The sequence below is a fragment of the Crocodylus porosus genome, unplaced genomic scaffold (genome assembly GCF_001723895.1).
Source record: "Crocodylus porosus isolate Cpor-Errol unplaced genomic scaffold, CroPor_comp1, whole genome shotgun sequence".
Classification (NCBI taxonomy): Eukaryota; Metazoa; Chordata; order Crocodylia; family Crocodylidae; genus Crocodylus; species Crocodylus porosus.
Window position 1 is genome coordinate 24,703,954 of NW_017728916.1, and position 18,848 is coordinate 24,722,801.

The following is an 18,848-nucleotide window of genomic DNA, read 5'->3' on the forward strand; positions in this document are numbered from 1 at the left end:
CGGTCTCTGGGGAACCCCCCTGGTCAGCGTGATTGGCCACTGGGGAACCTACCCTGGTTGGCTTGATCAGCCACAGGAGAACCCCACCTCCCAGTCAGTGCAATCAGCTGCAGGGGGACCCCCCCCCAGTCACTGACTGGCCACTGGGGGGAAAAGTGACCCCTGACTCAGAAGGCACCAGTCACCCATGTTTAGAACTGCAAGTATATCAGCCTAAAACAGAGAGCAGCTAGCAGCGTTTGGGAAGCCTGTGGCTCAGGAACACTCTGACTTCAGATTCCACTTTAAATTCCAGATTCCACTTCAAATAATGTGAATGCAACTCCCATATAGTTGCATAGGAATTACACTCACCTGTGTACCCAAAGTCTACCCAAAGTATAGACTTTGTCCCTTTCATGTCCTGCATATGCGTACCATATATACCATTTATTTCAGACTGTAGTAGATATATTAGCTGTTAAATTACAACTTGATAAGTAAGAGAACTGTATTTCTTCTTAATGGCTAGGCAAGCAAATGACATCCTGTCATGGGCCTTAATTATCAAGTTTTAGTTGTATTTGGTCATAGAATAACATTCACTTACAGCAGTTGTGTGATTAAATGTAAAAACTATATCTAGCTGCACTAAGTATTACATGATTAAATGTCAATAGATTACCGAAACCATACTGGAATTACTAACGTTTAACTATCCTGCAATATTTTTGCAGGGTTGTTTCAATAAATATGTTTTAATAACTGAACAGCATGATTTTTAACGGACCTTTGATGCCAAACAAAAGCTAAATTTATAAGTAAGCTAGTTGTGTAGAGCTACATGTAGCCTTTTCTGAGAAACTGTATTTTGGTTATGCATTTCCAAGGGCACCAGCTAATCATTAAAGAAAAATCCTGCTTCCACTGAAGTCCATGAGTTTTAATACTGACAGCAGTAGAAGCTAAATCACTGTTTTTCAGCACGTACACATGTATAAGGTATACTTTCCCAGCTCAAAAAGAAAAAAAGTGTTGGACATTGCTGATGCCCTGCACCCCCTGGAAGCACCAGCCATGAAACCGGAAGCACTGGTGGAAGTGCACTTCCAGTTTCACTGCTGGCTCAGCAATCGGCCACTGGGGGACCACCCCCACCAAATCAGCAATTGATCATGGGGGGACACCGTGATTGGTGACTGGGGAACCCCCCCCCCCCGTTGGCGATCTGATGCCCCCACAAGACTTGGGAGGCACCAATTGCCCATGGTATTGAGGTGTGTGGGGGGAGAAGGGGACAAAATTGTGGGGTGGAGGTGGGAATTTCCACAGACGTTTCAGTGAACTTTGCTCAACTTTTATTATAATTAATACTGGAATACCATTTCATATATTCTTGTGAATATACAACAGGCTTTATAATTCTTTATGGGAAGTTTTCTTTCTTTCCTTTTTCATCACAGTTCTCAGGTTTTCCTAGTACATTATGTTCTATGGAAGTTACCTTACTTTAACAACTACTGAAGCCACAAGTCTTCCTTTTCAGAACTTTAGCTTTCCTTTCCATTCCTTTGTATAGGATGTCAAACTCTGTGTTGTCAAATACATTACTGATTTGCTAAGTCAAACTGTAAGCTGTTGTTGATCCCAAAAATTTTTTACCCAGTTGCACATATACATAGTGGCAAGTTTCTTAATTTCTTGACACTGGGTGCAAACAGAACAGTTTTCCATTGCAACTCATAGCACTTTGCAGGAAGCGCTATGAGTTGCAATGATCCCCCAGACCAAACATAAGTTCACTGTTGGGCCTAGGAGTTGGGAATTCCAGCTGCTTGCTGCTTTTGAGCCTGCATCCCAGTTTCTACAGCAATGCCACTCTCCCTCCCAGCCAGGACACTGTTTTCAGAATGGGAGAGGAGAAAAAGGAGCAGAGGGAGCTCATTCTTGGGGTTCCCTGAAGGGGAACTGAAGGGTGGGGCAGGTAGATTGGAGTGCCCCCACCTTGGGGAAGGCACTCCAATCCATCCGCCCCACCCTCCAGCACCAGCAGAAAAACCCCAGACCAACTTCCTCTGCTCCCTTTCCCCCCACCTCATTCTAAAATCAGTTTGTGGCTGGAAGTTAGTGCAGATACAAGTTACAGAACATGCTCTGTTTTGGAGTATGTTCATCTGCACCCTCCTGAAATGAGGGTTCATATTTTCAAGGGATCAGGCCCTTTTAAGTGGTCTGCAGCTGTGCGATTCTGTTTGGTCACGGATGTAGACCACTTTCTGGGGCCAGATCAGGTGAAACTTGTCACTTCTGTCTGTGCCCACTGTGCTCTGGGCTTTTGGTTGCAAGAACTATAATTCAGTTTGACTGATGGAAGCTGTTCGTGCATGGACTAACTAGCGTTGAGAGGGGAATGATCAGAACACTTGAATCTGGGAAAGGTTTAATCAGAACATTATATTGTATCATTATTCTGTTAGTAGAAGTAAACCCCAGAAAAGAGTAAGTTTAGCTTCTACCTGCTACATGGGCCTCTCCACTATTAAAAAATTTGTAATATGTAATTTTGCAGCCTTCTACTAGGATTATAAAGGATCAAATTATTATTAAAATAGAATCATTCATAGAATCATAAAGAGCATGGGCATCTGGTGCCTCCTGAGTCTGGGGGGGGCACCAGCAGCTGATTGCCAACTGAGGGGGGTTCCCCCAGTGGCTGTTCACTGACTGGGGGCGGCAGTCTGCCACGGGCCAACCACCAACCCAAAACCAGAAGGGCCAGTGGCAAAACCAGAAGTGCCACCAGCATTTCTCTCTGTGCCCACACTCCCCAGCTGGCAAGGGCCAATCTTGGATGAGGGACATGTGCCCCCCCATACCCCCCCCATGCATTACCTATAGATTTAATAGATTTCTAGGGTTGGATTGGACCTATTAGATCATCGAGTCCAACCCCCAGCTCTGGGCAGGAAAGAGCACTAGGGTCAAGTAACCCCAGGCAGGTGCTTGTCTAATCTCCTTTTGAACACTTCCAAAGTAGGGGTAAGCACCACCTCCCTTGGAAGCCCATTCCATATTTTGGCAATCCTCAGCATAAAGAATTTCTTCCTGATGTCCAATCTAAATCTACTCTACTTCAGTTTATGACTACTGTTTCTAGTAACTCCAAGGGGCACCCTGGTAAATAGAGCATCCCCTATTCCCTGCTGACCCCCCGATGAATTTGTAGACAGCTACAAGATCACCTGTCAGCCTTCCCTTGTGGAGGCTGAGGAGATTCAGGTTCCTCAGTCTCTCTTCACAGGATCTTCCCTGCAGGCCCTCAACCATATGAGTAGCCCTCCTCTGAACCCTTTTAATTACTATAATTACTATAATTATAGTAATACTGGGGGCTATTACTTTGCTTTAAGAAACCACTCCCCACCGGGCTTCATATGAGGCATATTTTTCTTAATGGTTATAAACACAAGAAGAAAAATTAAGATTATGCAGGCTGGAGCAGACTTCTGCTCTATACTGCCTGCAGTGGTGATGGCTAAAGCAAGCTCTAATAGTGGGGAAAGGGACAGGTACAGAAACTGAATCCATTACAGGACTGTTCATTACATGAACAACTGTTCTACCATTTAAAGTTCTGAATGAAAATAATTGATCTGCTTTGCAGTCTGACAGAATCTCATATTACCATCAGATTATGAGCAGAGCAGATAATAGCTTCTCCAGGGCTGATTTGCTTTTTAAGTTCTATTTCTAAAACTTCAAGACAATTCTAGAGGACAGTTTGATATTGTCCCCAACAATCTGCATTATTAAAACTCTGTTTGACTAGAGAGTGACTCATCAATGCAGGCTGGATAGTAGAGATAGCATGACATAAAGACAAATGACTTCCCCACAGCCTTTCTTTGAAAGGGAATGTGGTACTTCCTCTGTTGACTGTAGAGTGGGCTTGCAATGTGAAGCAAGCCTTCAGATGTCTTTTAAATCAAAGTTTTGGTGCAATGTTAGCCTGTTAAACCAAAACCAAATTTAGAACGTCTTGTGCAGTTATGACACAGCTCTTATTCATTAGAACTTGTTCAAATAGCAACTAAACTCATGCGCTCTTAATTTTTCATTTTGATTATTTATTTGTACCATGAAAATTATTTTGTGTTAGTATATTATATGACAATAATCAATTTAGATCATCTGCTGCTGTAGTGAGCTGGCTGTGAATTCTCTCTGAATTTGTGAATATGTGTGGGTGCATGTGTGAGTATGCAAGCACGCATATTTAAATGTTAGATTGGAAGAATACTCGGGGTGTGTGTGTGTGTGTGTGTGTGTGTGTAAAACAGTACCCATTCACATCTGAGCATGAAGATGCTTTAGCTGGTATTTGCATTTCATGGTGTTATATTTCCTCAAACACTTAATATTACCTTGCATGATACTACCTTTTTGCCCTGGGCAAACCCTGAAGGAGAGCTGGGGTGGGAGGGAGGTGCCACTGAGTGCAAGCATCGGGGTTCTGAGAGCATGGGAGAGGGGAAGTAAGAATCTTACATATTCTGGGGACTCAGAAACAGTCCCCTGCTGCAGTCTGCCCACCCAGCTGTTTCTCCAGCACCGGCAGTATGGTGTCTGCTTACATGGCTGCTGAAAAAGCAACACCATGGGGCTGCTTTTGCTGTCAGGGTGCAGACTACGTTAGGGTGGGGACGATTCTGGTGCCCCCCCTTAATTTGGTGCCTGGGGCTCATGCCCCACCTGCCCACCCCTCTGTCTTCCTGGGGAAGCTGGGCTACTGGGCGGAAAAGAATGCAACTGCTGAACTGGCAACGAGTCCCGCAGCAGGAGATACATGCATAAATGGCAGACAGGCACTTACATCCAATGGATTTCGGTTTGGAACTGGGACTCAGTTGTAAAATTCTGGCTTCAGGTTAACTCTGTCCTGTGCCTCTCTCCCCCGCTGCAAGCTGAGGGAGTTTTAGGTTCAATGCTCCAGTTTAGGTCCAGCTCTACTTTAAACCTTTCTAAAGTTTGCCTGTCACTATTTGTATACAACCCCAGTTTTAGCACTGATGCATACAAATCAAGTACAGACAAAGAAGAGTAATGGTGTGATTCTTAGCTAAATCCCTAGTGATTTGCCATTATAATTCATTGCAAAATGCTCTTGGAAGAAAAAAAAATCCCAAATCTTTTGATCAGCACAGCAAACAGCCATCCTACCAAAGCAAATTTGCCTTTAGGTTCTTCTAGGTCTGGCTTAATTTAGGGATTCTGTTCTTAAGGACTGCTGCAGCAGTTAGATGAGCTCTGAATGACTTGGCAGCTGGCACTTAGCAGTCTTAGAGCTGTATTCATTCCAGTGTTTGAGCTACAGAATGCAATTACTATTTATTCACAACATACTGAAGTTAATTTAACCAGCTGACAGCAAGAAGGCTGTTCTGTGTTAGGTATATGCAGTAGTTACTGTTTACTGGAGTGGTTAGAGAAAAAGATACTGGGTGTCAAGGCAAAAACCTTGTTTCAGAGGCTCTGTGTGGTGTGTGAGAGTGGGACATTAAGGATTGAAATTGCTGCACTTTTGAATAAAGTTCAAATGGAAAGATGTTCCATCAATGGTTTGCAATCAAATAAATACAAATCTTTAAAATAATTTAATTTAATATTTTGCTATACTGTTTCATAATCTATAATCTAACCATTTTATAAACCATCTTAATGTCTTCTGGGAAAATGTAAATATAGTAGTGTACCTTACAGGAAATAAGGGTAATACAAGCAGAATGTTAAGTGCAATATTATGATTTTCCACATATGAAGAGCAGCCAAAGACTCAGCATTAATTTTAGTATTGACTTTAAAAATAACAACAAAACAGGAACAGACAGTCTCCAGAAGAGGGAATATAATATATATCTGCTTCAGGATGTGCACTGAGGTCATATTAATGCCTACTGTGATCTACGTATAACACGCTAAATATATTGTGTGACCAAGCTCTAATTACACAGATTTAGACCTGTATATCACATATAGTTATCTTGTATTCCAGATATTCTAAATATAGATTATAGTATTGCACCAAAATCTTAAACTAGCTCCTCTGAATGGCTCCCTTGCCATCACAGGACTGAAACCTGAAAAATCAGCTGACTTTTGGGGTCTCATCCCAGGGACCCACCAAAGCCAGTTGGAGACTTCTGTGCGGTCCTAGGGCTAGGACCCACAATCAGTGGATTGGGAATTCAATTTGATTGTATTATTTCCATGGAGCAGTCCCACATTACTCCATATGGTGGGGAGATATTCCTTGCTCAAAAAGGCATCACTTTGCTATGATACAAGAGCACTTTGCATATGTTATCCTGCTTTAACACTCAGACACTACCATTTTAAGTAAAGTAAACACATGCTGAGTGTGACAGGTTAAAAGTTAAATTTGTACTAGCATAGACATTTCTGAGTAAAGACTATCCTTTTATTGGTGCCATTTAAGCACTCTAGTTCCATATTGAAGGGTGCAGCATGAGAACCTAAGTAGCATAATAGAATAGATTTGCCTCTGCATTTGAAGATTCATATTCAAATGTATTTAAAAAAACAACACAGCAAAACCACTGTAGAAAAATGTAATTGCTTACTAAATACAATATTCTGACAGAAGTGCAAAAAAAGTTAATTCTAGGTAAAACAATGTCACTTTGGAAGGATCTGGGATAATTAATTGTCATGGATCATATATTATTGTATGACAGTTATGCTACTCTTCCTTCTCATTGCCTACATAAAATTATACTAGATGTATAGCAGGCAGCAGCTGGTTCATTGTTTGCCAAATGGTATCATTTAATGACTTGGTGAATACAGAGCATTGAACATGAATATTAGCATCTGTACAATATTTTCATATAATTTTCAGCCTAAACCACAGGTAACATAATTATACCAAACACTGACAAACTATTCAGTCTTGATGTTAAGTAGTACAATAAAGGGATAGGATGACCCAAATCAGCTTTAGAAAAATAGAATGACACCACCATGCTACTTTACCAAAATGGATGGTATTCAAAATTATTATTTACCAATTAATCTTATATAAAGGCTATGTATGTTATATAGAATGATCAACATATGCAAATATTTACATGGGGCACCCTACAAAATCACTTTGGCCTGTCTTTAATATTGGCATTATACATACTCAGGTTAACACCTGTTGTCAGAATGCAACTGTAGACAGAACTCTCTGGTTCTTGCAGCCCTTGGCTCTCCTTTTTCCCACTCTCTACGTTGATTTTGGTAAATTGGTAAAATAAAATTATGCAAATCTTAGCAGAGTTCAATACAAAGTTGCTGTTTCTCAGTGAGCATGTCCAAAGCAAAAGTGTCGGAAGGGCACAGGCTCTTTTTTTTTTTTTGAATGAACTCCAGTGTTAACTTAATCTTCCAAGGTTCTACATCTAGTATATAAGAGAAATGTATTTGTATCATAGCTTTCACTGACAGCTGCATAGTGGTAGCAGCGGCGTAGGTACAGGTTTATATGATATAGTGATGAAAACATCAGAGTTACGGTAGCAGCTACATTGAGTGGTTCTCAACCTTTGTGTACTCAAGGCACCACTCAAAAAAATGCCAGCTTCTAACTTTCACTTGTTTCTTTGACTTTGGAAAAATAATAGAGCAATTCTTCTGTTTTAAAGAACTCAAAAAGACCACAATAGGTCAAAATATTTTTAACACTATGGATTCCTATTTGAAATCTCTGGGCTTATCTTGTGAATTGTGTAGGTATTTGCACACGTAACAGTGCTAACTAATATGGTGCAGCGCTCTCTGGCATGCTTAAAAGGATCTCACAGCACCTCAGTTGAGAATCACTAACTTACAGCCAGCAATGATGTAGCATAATATGAGGCTAATGCTAGGATTTCAGAAGACATTTGGGCTCAGTCTAAGACAAAATGCCCACAGCTTTTTAATCCCTGGTATCTCCAAAAATCTGTAGATACTTTAAGTCTAGACTTCATGTTACAGTATAGTGTGGAGGTACCTGGGCTAGGTGGGCTACCAGGAGTCTAGTTTAAGTTTCACAGACTCTGGTCTCTAGAACAGAGGTGCTGGCAAGAAAACTGTCTTAGGAATCTGCAGTTCTTTTATCCATATTTATGGCCAAATAAGAACCCATTTTCTACAATGAGGTGTTAGTGCTCAGAATATGCACAGCGTCTACAATAAGATGTTAGCGCTCAGCCCCCATGTCACTCCCTTATGCCCTATTGTCATGGCATTACACCAGGAAGAACCTGTGACTTCTTATGAAAGCAAAAGCATTTACTGCTCGGTGAATGGTCTAAGTCGATTTATCAGGATTACCCGCTGTGAGAAGTATCTTTTGGCAAAAAAAGCAGCCTGCATAGCTGCTGGCACTCAAAATTAATTTTTGCCTTTGTTCTTTATGAACCAAATCCCTAGCCAGATGAAACGCTAGCTTTAACAGCATTACAACACAGATACATTTGGCCCTATTTGGTTTTTTTTATTCCATAAACTGGGGAAGTGATCATTAATTCAGTGCAGCCCTGATCTATAGGTATAGACTGGAGATACCTTAGGGCTTGTAATAGTTTTCTGTCCTGATAAAGATGGAAAGAGTAGTTTATTGGTACTGAAATATAATTTCTGATAGGCTGTGTTTATTGCCACTTATATTACTCTCACAGTCTTAGGAGGTGATAAAGTAGACATACAGTAATGTGCATTGATTCTCTCAACATAACCATAGTGGTCCTGGCCTGTAATGGTGAGCAACCAGTATTTGTAAGGATAATACATTTCCTTTGAAATACTTTTAGTGATGAGGTAGATAATTGTATATAGTAAATGCAGAGGCTATTTCTGGCAGCAGTAGAAGTGTGTAGCTTTGCTATACTATACAGCACTTGGGTATCTATGAAGGGATGGTAACATTTAAAAACATGCCGGGTCAGGCTTAGTGGTTTCCCCAGCTTCTTTCCTGACCCTAATTTCATACTTAGGTCTTTTGAAAGATTCCTCTCATGAAATTGTTTTAAGAAAAGAAATCCACACAACATACTGTAAAAGCCTGACAGAGTGGGAATGGTGGCACGCATCACAGCCCTCATATCTAACAAAACTGGCAGATAAGCAATATTAAGTAGGACCTGCCCCTTACAGCAATACCACTTTCTTGTGTGTTGTGTTTTTAATTTGGACCCTTATTTACTCAGAAAACTAACTGAAATAAATGTCATGGCCATGAAATGCTGGCCTTAGATTTAAACCCCTCTTGTAGTAGCAAGTGCTGAACATTAGAGAGAAGGTGAAATAGCCTTTCTCAGGGAAATCGTTTATTTGAAATGTCACTCAGTGAGCCATACCATAAGCCTCATGCCATCATAGGCAGCCCGCCTTTTGAAGGCTAATGCTGATAATGGTACCTTTTTGGAGCCTGGAAATTACTGAAACTCAGAAAAGATAATGTAGAGTGGGTGGGAGGAGGGGTGGAATAAAGTTTTGCAATATGATGCAGCAGGAAAGAAGGCTAATGTTGCTTGAGGTTTCATAGGCAGATGGGTCTAATCTATAGCTCCCAGAAAAGAAGAGCACCTACTTTGGGTTCTGGACCCCTGAGGAGCAGAAAAGCATCAAAAAGCTAGGAAGATTTCAGAAAAGAGAAATACAAGGGAGCCCAAGGGAAAGGAGTGAGTGAGGTGTAAATTATGGGTGTCTGACTGCACTACTGAGGGAAAACCTAAAGAGCCTTTTTGCCTATTTCTCTCAGAGCTCCCTACTGAAGGACAGGCACCGTGTTGCTCTCTGGGATCATGCTTCCCCAGGAGAGATGTCTAAGCTTGGCCAGGGCCTGCCCAGACCCTGCCCTCTTTGCATGGGAAGAGTTGTATGATCTGTGCTGGAGGGCTGGAGTGCAGGCTTTTGAAAGTATGCCACCCTACCTATTTCCATGATCACACACAGCATTACGCCTCTTATAGCACTTGGATGCTTAGATTTTCCAATATTGACTATTACCCAAGCTGGAAAGAAGGGTGGCATAAGAGGAATAACTAGGAATAAGAGGCTGAAGGCAGGTAATAAAGGGACATGTTGGCTATTTATCAGACAAACCTGCTTTCAGTGAGGTGGATCTACCTGTGAAATGGACTCCCAAAGGGGAAGCGGTAGAGACTTCATTGAACAAAGCCCTGGGAAGTTACTGTAGGGAGTAGCCTTGCACTGACATGGAGAATCACTAATGGGTTGGAGTTTAAGAAAAACCCAAAGGACAGCAAATGTTGTTCCCACTGAAATCAGTGGAGAAACTCCTATTGACTTTAGGGGATGCAGAGCTGAACACAGCTCTCTATTGAAAATACCTTCCTAAAAGGAAAAGTACCAAGGAGTTAATAATATTAAAGTACAAGAGAAACTTCAGCATTAGGACTAGAGAGAAGTTTACTAGTGTATGTCTCAAAAACACATTTCATACTTCATTAATCTTATTATGTCCTAGGACCAACATTTTCAGAACTAGCCAGATGTCTAAATGTAGGTTCCTATATTACTAGTTATACTCATATTATTTAGTCTGACTTATGTGGTCTGATTTTTCAAACTGGAACATATTGGGAGTTGAAATCTAGTCACATCAATATAAACTTAAGAGCCTGACTTACGGCATTTGTTTTTAAAAACCATGCCCCGTATGACTGGAATGATGTTTATTTTAATTATTTCCCAGCACAAATCAATAAAGGATGAGGGTATGTTCATAAGAAACATTCCTTTCTGGAACCTTTTAATGATATAAAAACTTTTTATAAAAATCTGGATTTCTAGAAATGCAGTTTCTACAGCAATAATTTTCCTTTGATTTTGCAAAGCTATTCTACAGGAAGTGGTCAGGGATGATGACAATGGCACTACACTTGCAATTAATAATGCAAACATTTGTGCCGTGTGTGTGTATGTGTGTATTAAACTTGATTTTTATTAGGCCAGCAGCTGGTGCATTTATAATCAGCGCAAACTGTCTTTTACTGCCAGGAAAACTTGATTCATTCTGACTCATCTCCCTGCTCAATACCTGCATGTCCTGTTTGTGAAGGGTAATGTGATACATTCACACTCGTTGACTGAGGCAACATGTACTTTCTTCATGTAGGTACAACCCCTGCCTTTTGAATTAAGCATAATGGACCAAATTCATCCCTGGAGTCACTCAGTTGAGTTCAGTGTGGGAACTAAAGCTAAGCAGCATTTATTTAGTATTTTCATTTTTTAAAAGTCTTCAGAAGAGAACACCAAAAAGAGGCTAGAACACATTTTTGTGCTGTTAATACTTTGAGGGATGACTGTCAGAGCTACTTGAGGTTTTACTGCTTTTCTTAAAAGAGTAAAGAGAAATTCACTTGACAGTAAATTCTGGAAATAGTTAAGAGGGTCTCCTGGCTGACAGGAGGAATACTGCAAGTAGATTTCACTGTAAATGTGAGAACACTGAGCATCCCTGCACAGTTGGTCAAGGGAGTCCATGCAGAAATCAGAAGCCTTTAGGATAAGGGCCCCCTTTTTCCTGTTGGCACACAATGAGGTCTGGATCCACGACTGGGGTTCCTAGGTGTTACTATAAGAATTTTGTCATTCAGCCCTATCCTTTAAAAGTAACTAGCTATTCTTGAAAAAAGGGATGCTACTGTCTTTAAGTTGGAACATCCAGTCTGATAAACCTGTCCCCAAAAGCAGATATGGCCATGTGAGCCGCACTGTAGTTCTAAGTGATAGATCATTGGTTATCTAGCTCTCAAAGTTCACTGTCTTCTTTTTCTGACTGCAAGGTCATTTTAGAGACCAATTCCCATCACTTGTCTGGTTCCTACATGGGATTAACTGTGTTACCTAGAACAGAGCTCCTCCTGATTTGCACCACTAATGAGAGGCCTTTTTTGATTTCTATTATTATGGCCCATTTTTGGTTTTGAAGCATTTCCCCTTGTTACTTTACCCAAGACATTCCTAAACTGGATTAACTTCTCAGCTGGAATATTTGGTTTGTCAGTCACCTAGCATCAACGTTTCACGTACTCAAGCCTGCCTAACTCTGTTCATTTATCCTTTCTCCTGAAAATCCTGAGTTTCTTTTCTTTCTTCCATATCCCTTTTAATCTATATTCTTTCCATGGGCAGAATAGACACCTGAACGCTATGACTACTAGACCTGTGTCAAGCGGCTAGTATTCTCTTTGGATACAGATTTGGCTGATTCAGGGGACAGTGATTTGATTCAGTGATTCAAATCCCTGTCCCAAACTGATTCAGCCAAATCTGATTTGGAGATTCGTCCACTGCCGAATTGGCTGAATCTCCAAATCAAACAGGCCCCATCTCCTGCCTGCTCTCCCAGCCCCATCAATGGCTGCCTCACCTGACCCCAGTGTCCCGGGTCTTAAAAAACAACAACAAAAGAACAGCCCCGCACTCACCGGCTCCAGCAAGATGTGGGGGGGAGGAGTGATCCCCACTGCCCTACGCTGCATGGGGGGGGCTCTGCCACAAGTCCCCAGAGACTCCAATGGCTGCTGCAGCATCTAGTGAGTGCAGGGCTTTTTTTTTTTTTTTAAAGTGCCAGGATGCTGGGGCCATGCGGGGCAGCCATTGACAGGACTTGGAGAGCAAGTGGGGGATGGGGGCTCATGACAGAGCCCCCCACGCAGCATGGGGCAGAGGGGGGCAGTGGGCATCACCCTCCCTACCTGGCAGGATCTTCCTCAACTTTCTTGCACAGAGCCCAGTGCCAGCTCCCTGAAGTGGCAAGTGGGGACTGCCTGAATCTCTGAGTCTTTCTCTACATTTTTTCCAAATTGATTTGGAGGCTTTGAATTGATTCAGACATTTTTATTGGTCTGCTGATTCGATTTGGATATGGAGATTGGCCACCGAATCTGCCTATATCTTCAAATCGAATCAGTACCTGAAGCTTCGCACAGCCCTAATGACTACCAAATTAAAAAATGAACGGGACCTCTCATGTTGCAATTACATAAACTAGGGTTGTTCTGGTAATTTCATTGCCTTCAGAGTTGAATCCAGGTTGGACCCCTGAAAGCCATAACATCTCCACCTGTGTACTGTAGAATGCAACATCAGGTCTTACTGTACTGCATTCTCTCTCTAGACCCCAATAGTTTTACTCCACAAACAATTCAGGCAAGAGGGCTGGTTACAAAGGTTGTCTTTGGAGACTGGGGTATAGAATCTTCTCTCCAAAGATTCAGGGCAGCAGCAAAGCTTCTCGGATTGCCCTGCTCAATGTACAAATAATAGTAAACTCCAGAACTATTGTACACACAAGATTGGCAGTTGAATTTATGTATCTGGCTTTAAGATGAAACAATGGGTAGAATGATGCACAAAAAGCACCAGCAATTTAGTAAAGTGTTGCTATTCAATTACTTATTTTGAGAGTCATAATGCACATAATTAATTTTTGTTTTTTTTTTTACATGGGATTCAAAGTCTAAGATATTAATCATGTTTAAGTTAGAAAATTCAAAGATCTGTTTTGAATTGATCATCTGCTTGATTCTGTTCTAACATCTAAGTTTTTGGGCTATCATGCCATTGACTTAAGCAGCGGTCTTATTGATACTGAGACGAAATCTTGATTAAATATCAGTAGTGTGATGGCTTCATTGTGGACTTCAGTTCTGTGATCATACTGCATGTATGACTGTGACTCAGAATCCTGTTTGCATTCTTAAGTTGCAGACAGAGGTTCAGTTTAAAAATAAACTACTCAGCTGAGCTGATTTAAAAAGTCTTGGTGGAGTTGTGGTATTAAAATTCTGCATAATAGTACTTCTGTTCTGTGCAAAGGTTGCTAGCTAAAAATTAAAGTCCAGAATAGAAACCGCAGCTCAGTCTTCACAACAGTATTTCTAATGTGGAATTATGATGCAGAGGGAAGTCTGTTGTTAAACAGGAATGTTGTAATGACTCATTAATATAGAATTCTTCATTAGTGCATTGCTTTTAGGCACCTGAGGAAGATGTGCACCAGAACTCAAATCCTTTAGTCATCAGCATAACACTCTTGTAGCAGGACTTCCATCTTTGATAGCTTCAAAAATAGGTTTTTTCATAAAACAAATTACTTCCAGGGCAAAGTATGACCCCTCTACTGTTGTGTGTGTTTCCAGATGCAGTAGAACCAGATCAGTTCTGCCACACAGTTGGAAGGCAGGATTTAGGGATCCTACACACGACGTCTGCACACTACCATCTGACTCTAGAAGGTTCCCTGTAGAGAACACAGGCTTTATAGAGATCCCGTTGCTACCTAGTTGGATTCACATCTCTTCAGCCTTCAAGGACTACCAAGCATGTTGGTCTTGATACAGGAGAAAGAGGACTGGCTCAAGGGCCAGATACAGACATACTTTTACTGGTTTAAGTAATTGGAAATTGGTCTATACCCTTAACAAAACACATTTGGCACACAAAACTGGTCTATACCTATAACAGAATAGAAGTTTGGCATACAGACTGGTTTAAAAATGGTACAACCTAGTCTAAGGGCTCAGAAGAGCAGTTCCCTGCTGTAACTCACACCGCTTTGCAGGGAGCATCCTGAATTACAACTATCCCCCAGACCAAACAGAGTTCACTGTTGGGTCTAAGGGGGAGGGGCAGTTAGGAAATCCAGCTGCTACATGCCAGCCTATGGCTGGTTTTCCCCTAGCAACAGCCCCATCTCCCTTCCAGCCTGGGCACCGTTTTCAAAATGGGAGGGGGGAAAGGGAGCAGAGAGACCTCAATCTAGGGGCTCCCCAGCCAGTGCTGAACAGTGGGGTGGTTGATTAGAGGACCTCTGGAGTGGAGTCTCCACTATCCAGCACCAGCTAAGGAATCCCTAAAATGAGCTCTCTCTTTTCCATTTCCCCCTTCCCGTTGGAAAACAGCTCCAAGGCTGGGAGGCAGGCAGACACATGTTACTGAAAATGCTATGTTTAGAACTGTCTTCATCTGAACCCTCATGCCATGAGAGTTCAGATTTTCATGGGATCGGGCCCTTTTAAAGTGCTTTGTAGCTGTGCACTCCTGTTTGGTCGTGGCTGTTGGGCATTTTCAAGGGCCAGATCAGGCAAAAATTATCACTTCTGTCTATGCCTTAACATTTGCCCCTCCCCCCAATAAAGGATGAATGTTTGTTCTGTTCACCACCAATATAAACTATGCTGCTTACACAAAATCACGTAAATTAGATCGATTCTGCTTCAGGCTTTTTGAATGTCTGTACCTAGACTTGCAGTTTTGCATCTAGTTCTTAACACGTTAGATCCATTTCAGCTCTGAAGCATGTATTTTTGGAAGATGAATATTTCTGTATCCAACTCTTGCCTGATGCAAGAGAGAGAGAGAGAGGAATAGTATAGTGTCAGACATGTCTCCTGCTGTTGAGGATGAAAACTCATATGCTTAGACTGACAGAAATAGACCAAACACTCCACCAGTGAATATAAGAAAAAATTTGAAGGCTTTCAGTAACTTTTTGGAGTAGTTGTATAGACAAAAAATGACTTTGCTTTTAATTTACTTTTGGCTCAGCTCTAAAAAGGCCACCTTTTAAACCATTTAACCAATTTTGTACATGGAGCCTCTCAGGCAGAGTAACAGAAATGGAGGGCCCTAAGAAATGAGGGGCATAAAAGATGAGCATTCCTGAGAGCTCTGTTCATATGCTACCTGTTCTGTGCTCAAATGGGAACATTTACATACTTACAAAATAGGCAATTATATATATACATATGTGTGTTATGCAGTACAAAAATTAATTGTTTAATGCAGTGAGAAACATATTTAATATCCTTACTTTAACAAAATGGATGTTTATTCCGTGGAGGAGATGAGAGGACAAAAAAAAAATTTTGCTGGGTTTCTAAGGCGTGTCCACATGAGCGCGCATGTGCCTCTTGCCCCATCTCAAACCCCTTTGAGGCAGGGCAACAGGCATGTGTGGGAACAAAATAATGTTCCCTGAGCTGCAAGTTTGCAGGGTGGGAAGAAAATGAAATCCCTGGATATCTAGGGGTCTAAAAAAAGCAAAGTATAAAAAAGCTGGGCAGGGCAGAGTCCCTGATCATGCCCCGAGGCAACCAGAGGCTGGGTCCTCCATTGAGATGCTCTGGATGCCAGTGAGTAAGGGGTCGGGGGGCTGGAGGAGGGGGGAAGGGACTGTGGGGGGGACCCCCCACCGTCCCGCCAACTCCCCCAGCCCTCCCTCCCTCTGCCAACCCCCCCAAGGCCCCCGAACCCTGCTCTGGACCCCCCCATCCCTGCCCCCCCATACTTTAAAAAAAAACCCTGGCACTTACTAGCAGTTGAAGCTGCCATCTGGCTGAGTGGGTCCCTGCCCGCACAGTGCGGGGCAGGCTGACAGCCCCAGCGGCCCCAGCCCAGGCCCTCCTGTCCCTCCGTTGCCCTGTGCTGTTCAGGGGGCTCTGCCAGGAGGCCCCAGAACCCCCTCCCCTTCAAAGGTAAGCAGAGGCTTCTTTTCCCATTTTTTTCTGTTCTTTTTCTGGGTTTTTTTTTAAGTGATAGTGCCTAGGGTTGTGGGGATAGCCTGGGGGCCTGGGGGTGCAAGTTGGGGGCTGAGACTGGGTGGGGAAGCCATTGGGAGGCCTGGGAAAGTGGGGGCTGGGGCTGGGTGGGTCAGCCAGTGGGGGGCTTCAGCAGCTGGGGGGAGGAGGGGATGGGGCCAGGTGGGGCAGGAATTGGGGGGCTGGGGTAGTGCATGTGAGCCTTGCGGGGGGGTGGAAGCTCCTGTGGGGGCCATTTGGTCCCCATTGGGGGGACATACTCCTTGTGTGGGGGCTGAACCCCCTGTTGGGGGGATGAACCCTTTGTGTGGGGGATGAACTGTCTGTTGGGGGGCTGAATCCCCTGTTGTGGGGAGTATAGCCCTTGTGTGGGGGCTGCAACCTCTGTTGGGGGAGAAGAGCCCCTTGTGTGGGGGCTGAACATCAAGGAGAAATACACATCCTCAATGAGTAGCAGTGGGTTAGAGAAGCACACTGAGTGCTCTGGGATAGAATGCAAGGAAGTCGAGGGGAAAGGGACTTAACAGTGGGGGTCTACTAAAGACCACCCAACCAAGGGGAAGAGCTAAACCAGGAATTCTTAAGTCAGCTCACAGAGGTAGTTAGGTCAAAGGATGTGATCATCATGGGTGACCTGAACTTTCTAGACATCTGCTGGGAAGAGCAGTCAGCCAGGTCTGACCGCTCATGTATGTTCCTAGCTGAGATACAGGACCTCCATCTAACCCAGGGGGTGCACAGCCTCACCAGGGGAGACACCTTGTTGGATCTGGTCCTGGTGACGGGCAATGACTTGGTGAGGGGTCTGCAGGTGCTGGACCACGTGGGTGACAGTGATCATCACCTGCTGGAATTCACCATCCAGCGCAAGGTGGCAGAGGCCTGCAGCAAGGCAGGAGCCCTGGACTTCAGGAGGGTAGATTTCAATGAGGTAAGAAGAATAGTTGGGGAGGCACTGACATCCTGGAGGGGAGGGGAGTTGGGTGTCCAAGAAGAGTAATCATTCCTTGAGAAGATGATCCTCCACATCCAAAGGGAGGTAATCCCAACATGGATCAAAGGGGGCAAGGGGGCCCAAAGGCCCCCGTGGCTCACCAAAAGCATATGGGAATGTCTCCTAGCTAAAAAGGAGGTGTAGACCCAATGAAAGGGAGGGGCCATCACCAGGGAAGACTATAGCTCGGTTGCTTCGGGCTGTAGGGGGGCGGTCAGGAAGGCCAAGGCGGAGATGGAACTGGGACTAGCTACCTGGATCAAGGACAACAAGAAGTCCTTTGTAAAACACATAGGGGGTAAAAAGAAGGTACTGGGTAATGTGGGGCTTCTGCAGGACACGCTAGGAAATCTGGTCATTGCACCAGACAGCAAAGCTAACCTATTTAACAACTTCTTTGCCTCCATTTTCCTGAGCAGAGACCGGGTCACCTCTCCCCTCCCCACTGGGACACCTGTAGGCCCCAGGGGAGGTGCACCCAGGCCTAGGGTCAGTTAGGACCTAGACAGGGAACTTCTGGAGGGACTGGATGTATTTAAATTAGCAGGTCCTGGCAATCTCCACCCCAGAGTGCTGAGGGAATTAGCAGAGGTCATTGCAGGACCCCTGGCACGGCTCTACGAGCACTCATGGTGTTCTGGCATGGTGCCAGAGGACTGGAAAAGGGCCAGTGTGGTTCCCATTTTCAAAAAAAGGGAGGAAGGGGGACCCAGGAAACTATAGGCTAGCCAGTCTTACCTCAGTCCTGGGTAAGCTTTTTGAGAGAATTATCCTGGTGCATGTCCGCGAGGGGCCAGCAGGGGAAATTATGCTTAGGGTCAGCCAACATGGGTTCATTAGAGGTAGGTCCTGTCAGACCAACCTGGTGGCCTTCTATGACCAGGTCACAAAATCCTTAGACACAGGTGTAGAAGTAGACGTAGTCTTTCTGGACTTTAGGAAGGCCTTTGATACTGTCTCTCACCCATTCTCATCAAAAAACTAGGGGACTGTAGTGTCAACACCTACACAGTCAAATGGGTCACTAACTGGCTGGAGGGCCTCACCCAGAGAGTGGTGGTGGACAGATACTATTTGACCTGGAGGGATGTGGGTAAGGGGGTTCCGCAGGGCTCGGTCCTTGGGCCTGCACTGTTCAACATCTTCATCAGTGACTTGGATGAGGGTGTAAAAAGCACCCTGTTCAAATCCGCAGATGACATTAACATGTGGGGAGAAGTGGGCACACTAGAAGGGAGGAATCGGCTGCAATC

The 18,848-nt window shown here is 43.5% G+C and overlaps 1 long non-coding RNA gene across 2 annotated transcripts in view; it reads left to right on the forward strand.

Moving 5' to 3' along the window:
• Positions 1 to 16,208, forward strand: part of LOC109311069 — a 20,092-nt gene extending 3,884 nt beyond the window's left edge. For both annotated transcript variants that reach the window (XR_002101401.1, XR_002101400.1), the window contains 3 exons: positions 5,007 to 5,013; positions 8,236 to 8,242; positions 16,198 to 16,208. This is a non-coding gene — a long non-coding RNA (uncharacterized LOC109311069). The remainder of the gene's footprint in view (positions 1 to 5,006; positions 5,014 to 8,235; positions 8,243 to 16,197) is intronic.
• The last annotated feature ends 2,640 nt before the right edge of the window (positions 16,209 to 18,848 follow it).